This window comes from Netta rufina (genome assembly GCF_964035555.1).
Source record: "Netta rufina genome assembly, chromosome: 2".
Taxonomy (NCBI): domain Eukaryota; kingdom Metazoa; phylum Chordata; class Aves; order Anseriformes; family Anatidae; genus Netta; species Netta rufina.
Window position 1 is genome coordinate 10,740,763 of NC_140124.1, and position 10,738 is coordinate 10,751,500.

Here is a 10,738-nt window from a genome sequence, read left to right on the forward strand (position 1 = left end):
AAACCTTTTTATACTGAAGATAGCTGAACTTCTGCCTTAAGTAAATATTTGCATAGGTAAGGAGAAGACACTGTGTCAGAGTAATAAATCTTCTCACTAAAGAACCAGAGAGTGGAATTGGAGCTTTGTCTTGGATGTATGCCAAAGAATCCCCCCAGCCAACCCAGTTGTATGGGGTATCTGGCTGGTTTAGCTGAAGAATTAAAGACGGTTCTGTATGCTGCTGGGTAGGCTTCTCTCCTCTTTGCTTCTGGTTGCAAAAATTGGAATGCCTAAAACACACCCACTTGAGTAGACCTGCCAGCTTGACTGAATGGTGGAAACTGTAGAAATGATAAGGACCCAAACATTTTTCTTCATATATAAATATAGCTCAGATACAATTTGTATAAAGCAGGTTTCAAAGGAACTTAAGGCAGCCAAGCCACCAATATCCCATGGAAACTTGGCATGTATTTCAATCAAGCGTCTTTTGAAAATTACAAGTCTTAACAAAATCTGAGCCAAACATCACAACTAAATGCTTAACGTAAGGTAGCCTTTTTGTAATTACACTGACACTAAATCTCTTCCTGAGTGTCCTTCTTACTTAAAAAATTGCCTGTAAATCTAATTTACTTTTTATTAATGAAAGCAATATAAAGCAGTTAATAAACTATAGTATCACCGTTTGGTATCCGCCCAACCCCTCAAGTACCCTTTGAAAACAGATTACCAGCACTTTCTTTCCTATCTATTTATTTTAGATAATGTAAAATGTTCTTTCATATTTAAATACACAACATAAGTAAAGCTTTATCACTGCCATTCAACAAGTTCTTATTTGCATTCTATTTTTTAAAAGTGGAGGTGAAGTCCTGATGTAGCAGTCTCAAACAAAATGTGGTTTTAGACACTACTAAAAATTTTATTTACTAAACACACCAGAGAAACCTTCACTGTTCAGAGTGTAAATTTTGTTAAATTATTTGACTGAACAGGCAGAATGGATGCAACTTTTTCATTATTAGTATTCCAAAATTATTTTAACAATACTAGTGACTACTCAGGTGAGTAAAATTATTTGCATGCATAAATTTTACAGGATTAAACTTATAGTGTATTTTAATAAAGTATGTCACAGTGCTAGTCGAGTTTAATCAATTATAAAATATGTTACTGTTCCATTATTTAATTCCTTGAGTATTTCAGAAACTTTAGAATTCATTTGCTTAGACATTTATGAATAATTAATATTTATCTCATAGTCTATGTAAAAATAGGATTGAAAGTACATGTTTTCCTGCTACTGACATACATACATATATATATATATATATATGCCTCTACAGTTTCATATTACCTAGGTTTTCTAATCCTGCAGTGAAAGTGTGGACCCATAATTGGAATACATAGCCAATTCTGGGACAGAATATATGCTTTAGTTTCTGCTGCCCAAGGTGTGTATCCACTTTTAAAAATATTTTACGGTATTTTTTCCAAACTGGATTTCACGTTAAGAGGTCAGATAACTGGTAATTTTTTCTTCTGCAATAAGAGAGGATCCAGATCTAAGAGTGTGATAAAATACATATATAATAAATAGTTAAAGATCCGTTTCAAATGTATTATTAAAAAAAAAAATAATAAAAGAAACAAACAGCAACTCCAGCAGACACCACTAGAGTTCTCCTTCTCCCAAATATCCCTAGCACCATCCTAAACCCTGTTTACCCCAGAAACCTGAACTGTGGACAGACAGAAGAGGAGAGAGAGAGAGAAAATTCAGACACAATAAAACTCTGAGGGGAAAAATATGTGGAAGGAGGAGGCAGCAGCGGCCTGGGGAAGGGATTGAAAAGTTTCCCCTGGCTTAACTTCTCCCCCCCTGCAGCAGCAGAAGCAGCGGCAGCAGCACAAGGTGAGAGAGACTTTTAAGTCTGGGGAGGAGGGGTGTGTGTGCGGGAGGGGGGGTTGAATTTACAGCCCTGTGGATATTTCTCTGTCTGCCTCCCTGGCTTTGGGGTGCGAGAGACACCGTGTCTCATGCTGGGTGGATTTTTTTTTAATATGATGGAGGATTATAAACATGGCGCCTTAAAAAAACTACAAAATCATGTACACACTGTTCCAAGGAGATGGGGGAGAGGGGACAGGGGAAGGGCTGGGCACGAGGGGAGGGGGCAATCCTGCCCCGTGGGGGAGCATATGGGGAGGGGGGAGCAATTATACTTAATAATAAAATGTGTGGGGCTGCGGGGGGGGAGCGTGGGGGGGGCGACGGGGACGGAAGGCGGGATTTTTATATATATGTATATATATATATTATTTTTTTGGAGTGGGAAGGATCATCTCGCAGCCCGCTTGGAAATCGAGAAGAGGGGGGCCGGCGGCGGGGCGCGTGTGATTATTAACGGCGATTATTTTTGTCCCTACACGCCTTTCCCGGCCGGCTTTCGGCTTGGGAAAAAAAAAAAAAAAAAACGTGGCGGTTTCGCCAGACTTTCAGCACGGGCCGGGATCGGGTCGGGGCGTGAGGAGGCGGTGGGGTGGCCAAGGGGCCCCCCCGGGGGGAGACGCTGCCCTCAGCGCTCCGCCGGGCCTGCAGGGCGCGGGGGAGCCGGGGACTCGCGTGAGAGGCGAGGCCGAGCGGGGTGTGGCGCAGCCCGGCCTCGGCCCCGCCGCCCCCCCGGCTGTGTTCTCAACAAGCTTTGCTCCCCGCTTTTCTCCCCCTCCTCCTTTTTTTTTTTTTTTTTTTTTTTTTTTTCCTTTCTCTCGCTTCTCCCCCGCCGCCCCCGCGTTTCCTCGCTGGGGTTTGGTGGGGTGTGTGTTGTGTGTATGGGGGGGGGGGAATGTCTGCTTGGGTCTCGGCCCGAGTAATGGCAGCTGCTCGACAGCGCCGAGCCTCCTCCGCAGAGGGGAGACGGCGGCTCCCCGCAGGCCGGGAGCGGGGCCATCACTCCCCTTCCCCGCGGCGGGCAGCGAGAGGGACGGGGCTGGGGGGTGAGCTCCCGGCCCCGGCCCTCCGCCCCCGGCCGGGCTGCGCCACCCCCGCGGCGGGGACGGCCTTAAAGCCCGGCTCTGCCCCGCCGGGAGGGCAGGTTGGGGGTGGCCTCCGGCTTCCCCGGCTGCTGGGGGGGGCTTCGTCCTCTGTCCTCGGCCGTGGCGGCCCTCGGGCTGCCCGGGGCCGGGGTGAGGAAGGGGTCGTGCGGGGGGCGCCTCCTGCACCCTCCAGGAATAGTTGACTCGCTCCCCCCTCGCATGAAAGGGACCTCCGGGCTCGGAGGTCGGGTTTTAGGCTAGCCCGGACTGCTGAGCCTTTCGGCGATGTGTTTTTTTTATTTTATTTTATTTTTTTTGTCTTACTTTCCCCCCCGCTCCCCGCCCCTCCAAGCCGCGTCTCCGCACATAACTCCGGTCTGTGCACTTTCTGAGGCGTTGTCCTTCATCATCCCCAATCTCAGGGATTGCCCAGAGGCCTATTTTAGCTCCTTTCTTTCACGAAGAAAGGATAAAAGCATACATGGGGGGGAGTTTCCTCTGGTAGGGATGACGGGGAGCCTTTCTGTGCCTCCCTCACCTTCCCTGCGTTTCAGAAAAAAAATCCTCCCCTAAAATATTGATGTTACAGACTGGAGAAACTTTGCACCTCTTTCGGGGCTTACCCTGAAAACAGCGAGCTTAATTTTGGAATTTGTTTTATTTATTTATTTATTTATTTCTGCAAATGTGGCAAGCAGAACTTTGCAAGCTGGAAGAACTGGAGCGAGGGGTGGCTCGAAGAGAGGAAAAGGGAGGAAGAGAGGAAAAACTCTTTAATTTGGTGCTGGTTGGTTTCATAATTGCATAATTTGGTATTTTAATGTCCTGGGATCATTTACCACAATCTTTGTATTGTAGGAGCAATGCTGTTTGTTGTAAAGTAGTTTTGAAAGATCTTATGCAGTGGAAAGGAACAAATACAGAAAATGCTTTTTTGTCTTAGTGATAGTGGGTTTTGTCTTTGTTTGTTTTTGTTTTTCTTTTATTTCCCCAATTTTGTTGCTATTCTTTGTAGGGAATCGTTTAATTCTTCAGGGTGATCACTGAGACAGGTGTGGGGGGTGTTAGAGTGGGAGTGGAAATGCCAGTGCATGGTTCGGGTTGCAGTCCCTTGGGTACTTCTCGTCCCTCATCCTTCAGCGTGAAGGACCTGGCATCTCTCCACGCCTTTTTTTTTTTTTTTTTTTTCCTCATAATTCTCTTATCAACCATTCTGAGCATGCTACAGAAAGCCTTTAGGGAAGTAGACTGTTTGCTGACTGCTGTTTTATATAAAAGTGAGTGGCGTATCCTCCTAATAATTCCTGTTGTGGATTTTTGGTTAATGCCAGCTTTCCCATTCCTAAACAACCCTTTTCTGTCTTGACCAGATATTTTAATGGAGAACAGGATAGGGGTAGGTAGTACTGCAGAGATCACCTCATCTTTCTGATTGTGAGTTTGGTTTTATGAATGGGGAAACGAGTTGCTGTCTTGATTGACTGTCCTGTGGGTCAGTAGTCTCTGCAGTCATGGACAGGCACCTGCAACTTATACTTGGTGTCAGGTTTAGCCCCTGAAGGACAGAGGGGGTCTCCTGGAAAACTCCTTTATCCATAGAAAAATGAGTCTTCTAATGAGCCGGATAGCGTGATGGAAATTACCTAGTGATGAAGTCAGCAATAAGGGGAATTCTGAGTGTGTGGATGTTGGGTGAGGGTCTTAAGATTTTGCTGGTGAGCTAGGAGAATGTTCCTATTCCACACTTCGGAGCTTTGTCATGCTAATTTGACAGAGAAGTGCTGTCTGTGAAGAAGTGAAAAGAATCAAGCTAATTCTGTCCATGTTTTTTTTTTTTCTCTGTGTTAGTAAACCAATTTAAATTGGCTCATTCATTTTAGTTTATGGATGTACTTCACGTATCAGAATAAAAGAGTTTAGCCCTGCTAACAAAATTACACCTGGTTGAGTTTTTCCACCTTCACACACTGCTTGTTAACGTACTACACTACTGAGTGTAGTAAGTTGAGGTGTGATCACTTCCATACCATCATGAACAAGAAGTGCAGGGGGCTAGAAATGTCCTCCATTGCAGTTAAACTGGTGTATTTTTTTTCTTATCTAAACAAGCACTTACAGATACTATTTTTAAATGCAAATTTAAAAAATAAGAAGTTTGGTTCCCACAAAACAAAGTTCTTAGTAGTTTGTCTTACGTATTGTGAGCTAAAGCAGTATTTCCTAACGCTTCAGGAAAAATTGAACGCTAATGAAATAACAAGAATTTCATGGCTGTAATCACTTATGCTGACAACATAAATAACTGCTGGGTTGTTTGCTGTGGTCTGGTGCTGTGTCAATTCTGTTTGGAGGTAGGAGAAGGTCTGTATGCAGCTAGTGTTGAGGTCTGCAGATCCCAATTGCCCTTGGAGCAGAGAGGAGAAAGAACTTTTAGGGAGAACTTGAGGTTTCCGTGGGAAAAGAGCCTGGCTCATCTTTTCAGCCTAACATCGTCTCAAGACCAAATGAGCCAGTGAAAGGCTGTGAAATGTGTTCAGCATTTCCACCTTGCTGAGATGTGCAGCCTGCTGGGTGCGGACATGGTGCTTCTGGAAAAGAAAATGAGGTGAATGGACAATGAAATTGGCCTGAAACTCACCTGGAAGTGGTGTGGGCTTCACCTAGGCTGTTGTGCATTTCTATCAGTGAACTGTATCATGGGGACCTCTGAACTGTGCTAGCTGCCATCTCTGAATTACGATGAAATACTCAAGTAGATAAAAGACAAAATTTGAAGATGTTTTCTTCATTTTAGGTATCTAAACCTATCTGTAATTGTCTGCATTGTCTAATTTGTTATAAAATTCCAGTGTTCCACACAACTTGAAAATCAGGGAGAATTCCAGAATCAGAATTGTTTTGGAATTGGCTATCCAATTCCAGTTGTGAGTTCACAAATCTTGGATACAACTAACTAGTTTTCATAGTTACTGCCTTCCACTGTTTCACAGAGCATTTAGCTCTCGAAGTTTGTAAGGACTTCAGACAGTGAAATCTCTTCAGGATAAAAATCCTGAAAGAGGAACAGTGTTCTAATAGCAGATGTGTTATGGGGACTTTTGATTTTCTTTTTAAACTAGTTGAAGGGTTTTTAGCTACATTCAGAGCAGCGTAAATATCAGCAAAATAAGTCTTTTATCCCTGATGTAGGTTGTTACAAATACTAAGTCGAACTATAAACAAAATTAATCTGTCCAAAGTATGTGTGGCTCACATACCACTGATAAACCCGGTTCACAAAATGCTGAGCTGTTTAAAATCACTGGCCATATGTGTGTAAGTTTACTTTTTTTAAAAGTCTCAGGATGTGGTGAGCACTCCCATAGTACTTACATAGTACTTGGAGCGTGGTGCCCTTGGTAGCTGGGCAGTGCAGCGTACGTCATCTTTTATGTAGCTCGTACATTTTGGTCTGTCAGAGTTGCTTGTGGTAAATGTTGTGAACAAAGATTGTTCTTGTCAGGTTCTGGATGATTTTCGATCAGTTGAATGTAAGTTTAGCTCATAATTGGGTTATTGTTCTAAGGTTTAATCTGCCAGTTGGGAGAATACAGCTTGCAAAATAGGTAGTTTATAAGATGAGGTCATGATTCTGTTTTGCAGGAATTTCTTAATAAGTTAACCCTTACGTTCCTAAAAATAAGTTTTAAATAATTTTCAGTGCATTACAAAGATGCAGATTCAGTAGTGGTGAAATTGTATCTTGCAATCTATACAAAATGCAGAATAAATGTTTCAAACTTTTTTTTTTTTTTTTTTTAATACAACTCACATCTGTCTTTAAACCATGGAAAAGAAATGCTTCCCCGAAAAGCCTTACTTTCTAAATGTAATGTATGTAACGAAGTGGGCTGATAGGTGCTGGAGTGGCCATGCATGGTATAATAAACACTGTGGCCTCTGGCTGAACGTGTGAACCCTTATGGCACACAGAGCTCTTTGATTTCAGAGGCCTGTCTGCATGCATCGCTCTTGGAGAGCAGGGCTGTGTTGGGCCATTTCTTTTTTTTTCAGTATATCCAATTCTGGGCTTTAAACATAGCTTTATTATCTGTTTAAACCAATGTCTGTCATTGAGCTAATTGGGCAAGTCTGAACTCTGTTTGTTTTATTATTTATTTATTAACTAAGCCATGAATGTTGAATTCATGCGAAGAGATGTGTTTTAGTGGTGACTAAATAACTGCATAGTGGATTTCTAGTGTTATTTGTGTTTCAGGAAGAGTAAATAAGCTACTTGTTCTAGCTATGCTGTTTCATCGAGTATCTAAAGTCATAACACATGCAGTTGCAGTTGATTTGATATGCATCGATACAAGATGGCTGCAATCAATTTCTTTAAATATACAAGTTATTAAAGGGGGAACTTATTTGAATCATAGAACTATACAGTCCTGGAGGCTGACGTTTCTTATGTTTTAATAATATTTCATTCACATTGTTTTTTTTTTGTCCCTGTTTTGTTTTCTTTCCCCCTGAGACAAACAGGATCTTTTAGTCTTGTTGGCAGATGACAGCAGGCACACTGGTGAGGCACTGTGACATGTCCATGAACCCAAGCTAAAGCTCGTGGCATCTAATTTTAGGCCACACAGCTTTGGTAACATCCCGTCAGAGCTTGACCTATAGCTCCACCACACAGATAAATCCAAAGTGTTGTTATTGAGAGTTTTGTATACAAAAGACTCTTCGATATTTTTTTTTTCCGATCTCTCATTTTCCACTCCACACTGAAGTACAAAAGTTTCTGCTGTGAAAGTATAGAGACATATAATTTGGATTTAAAATACACTATTGCTTAAAATGGCAGGCCCGTAGTATTTCAAAATTACAAACATATTAAAAATTGTAAGTGAAGTATTGTTATTAGTGCACCAACAGAATAGTTTTGAATATACCTGTATACTATATTCAATATTTTATTCCAAGGTTAAATAATTGCAGAACAAACATTTTAAATCAATGATTATGACTCTGCATACAATTCTGAATTGCAGTATGGTATAAAACAAATTCTTAAATAGTTTTAACACCAGAGAGTGAAACCTGAAGTGTTATTCACTTCTTGGCTAAAAAATAAAGTGGAGCATACCTGCCAAAATACCAATAACATCCCATTTGCCCTTTCTGTGGGAATTGCATTTTTGCATGCAAAGAACTGGTCTTGCTCTGTTAATTCATTTTTGTCCATAATAGGATAGGACCAATTTAAGATCTAGTTACTTTAAAAAAAAAAAAAAAAAAAGTTAAATATATTGGTGTTTACCCATTTCTCATGTTTCATTTCCTTTTCCTTTGTTAGCATGTTAAAAATAAACACGAAACCAACTTGCCTTATATTCATGTATATGATTTTATTGCAGCTAACTTAACTAATGCCTCAGCTACAGACTGTAGGAGTCTGCTAGTAGGTGTAGGACTCACAAGGTGGCATTTTGGAAAGTGGGTATTTGTACTTTGATCTCGTGCACTTACAGTACGGCATTATTATCTGGTCTTTTAAAGATAGGTGGATGGGAGTAGCAGGCGGTGACTCATGGGATATTGTACTTAGTTCACTAATTTTAGCAGAGTGATTCTTATCTTACAACGCTAGGTTTTATTGGAACCTTCTGGAGCGGCAATGAAGTGAAACAAAATGGAGTTGTGGGAAAATGATTAGTGGAATCCCAAAGTAGCTAGAAATAATACACAGAGAAAAATAAAATTATGTTGGATATGTTACTGCTCAACAAATCTTTAAAAGATCTGAGAGACGAGAGCTTGCTTTGACTTTGGGGGCAAGCTTAAACCCAGTGGTTTTGCATAAACCCCTCTCCCCAAGCAATTACTTAAGATTCAGGTTCAAATTGTACAAAATCAAAACAAAAGAATTGCTATTTCGTAAAGCGTAATCACAGGCTACTGATTGTTCACTGATGAAAATTGATGATGTTCACTGCAGAAAATTCCTTGTTATCGGTAGGTTAATATTAATATAATGATGGAGACTTTGGTCAGATAAGCATTTGTTTCAGACTGACATAAAAATGCATAGGCCTTGGAGCATGCTGATGAATCAAGTTTATTTTTCATAAAATATGCAAAAATTAAATCTTTACATAGGACACCAGTATCAAGGAAGAGCACAGTTGCAATTTGTTTTGCCTATATAATTTTTACATAATATCTTGGAGACTTCTGCTGGAATGTTCAATGTCGTGTTGGCATTTTTCATGCCTTTTGAATATCAACTGTATTAATATTGTTATTTTAAAAAAAAAAATTGTACATGCTAAATTTTACATTGATTGTTCCCATTGAACTTAAGACAATTTACTACATGAACACCAGTTTTTAAAGGAATTTACACTATCCATGACAAAAACATGGATAGTGTAAAGACATGGATAACATTTTTCTGTTAGTGGCTTTTAACATTATTTGTGTGTTTCTTACATTATTTGTGTGTTTCCTACAGTCTGTATAGGACAGAAAGAGTTAATTATTAATAAAGGAAACTGGTAAAAGAAGAAATGTAACTGTTATTAGCTGTTTTCACAGGAACCAGGCTGGCACCATTTTTAGCTTCATATAAATACAGTCGAGGCTTTAGGACATTCCTAAGAACCGACTGCGTGAACCTTTTCCTGGGAAGCTGGATGTTCCAGTGTCACTCATCGTGCTTGTCAAGTGACATTTGAAGATAATACAGCACACTGAATAATACAGTGTTGATAGTAACGTTTTCTGAATTTAAAAAAAAAAAAAAAGGGAAGAACTTTATTTTCACCGATCAAAATAGCTTTCTGAAAACTTTTCTTGGTCTTGGTTAAAGGTGGGGGTGGATGAGAGGGGTTTTGTGCTTTAATCAGCAGTAATTCCCATCGTCTGATTTCTGGATGTAATGTCAGGTTGTTCAAAAGTAGTCAGAAGTATTAAAATCTTTTTTTTTTTTTTTTTTTTTTTTTTTCAAAAAAAAAAAAGAAAAAAGTCTTTTCCTTTATTCTTTTTTTTTTTTTTTTTTTTTTTTTTTTTTTTTTTTTTTTTTTTTTTTTCTTTTTTTTTTTTTTTTTTTTTTTTTTTTTTATTTTTTTTTTTTTTTTTTTTTTTTTTTTTATTTTTTTTATTTTTTTTTTTTTTTTTTTTTTTTTTTTTTTTATTTTTTTTTTTTTTTTTTTTTTTTTTTTTTTTTTTTTTTTTTTTTTTTTTTTTTTTTTTTTTTTTTTTTTTTTTTTTTTTTTTTTTTTTTTTTTTTTTTTTTTTTTTTTTTTTTTTTTTTTTTTTTATTTTTTTTTTTTTTTTTTTTTTTTTTTTTTTTTTTTTTTTTTTTTCTTTTTTTTTTTTTTTTTTTTTTTTTTTTTTTTTTTTTTTTTTTTTTTTTTTTTTTTTTTTTTTTTTTTTTTTTTTTTTTTTTTTTTTTTTTTTTTTTTTTTTTTTTTTTTTTTTTTTTTTTTTTTTTTTTTTTTTTTTTTTTTTTTTTTTTTTTTTTTTTTTTTTTTTTTTTTTTTTTTTTTTTTTTTTCTTTCTTTTTTTTTTTTTTTTTTTTTTTTTTTTTTTTTTTTTTTTTTTTTTTTTTTTTTTTTTTTTTTTTTTTTTTTTTTTTTTTTTTTTTTTTTTTTTTTTTTTTTTTTTTTTTTTTTTTTTTTTTTTTTTTTTTTTTTTTTTTTTTTTTTTTTTTTTTTTTTTTTTTTTTTTT

The 10,738-nt window shown here is 37.9% G+C and overlaps 1 protein-coding gene across 4 annotated transcripts in view; it reads left to right on the forward strand.

Annotated features, from left to right (window-relative positions):
* Positions 1–1,713: 1,713 nt before the first annotated feature.
* Positions 1,714–10,738, forward strand: part of ZMYND11 (zinc finger MYND-type containing 11) — a 105,136-nt gene continuing 96,111 nt past the window's right edge. For all 4 annotated transcript variants that reach the window (XM_084306837.1, XM_084306839.1, XM_084306838.1 and 1 more), the window contains exon 1: positions 1,714–1,900. The gene's annotated coding sequence lies outside the window, so the exon portion shown is untranslated. The remainder of the gene's footprint in view (positions 1,901–10,738) is intronic.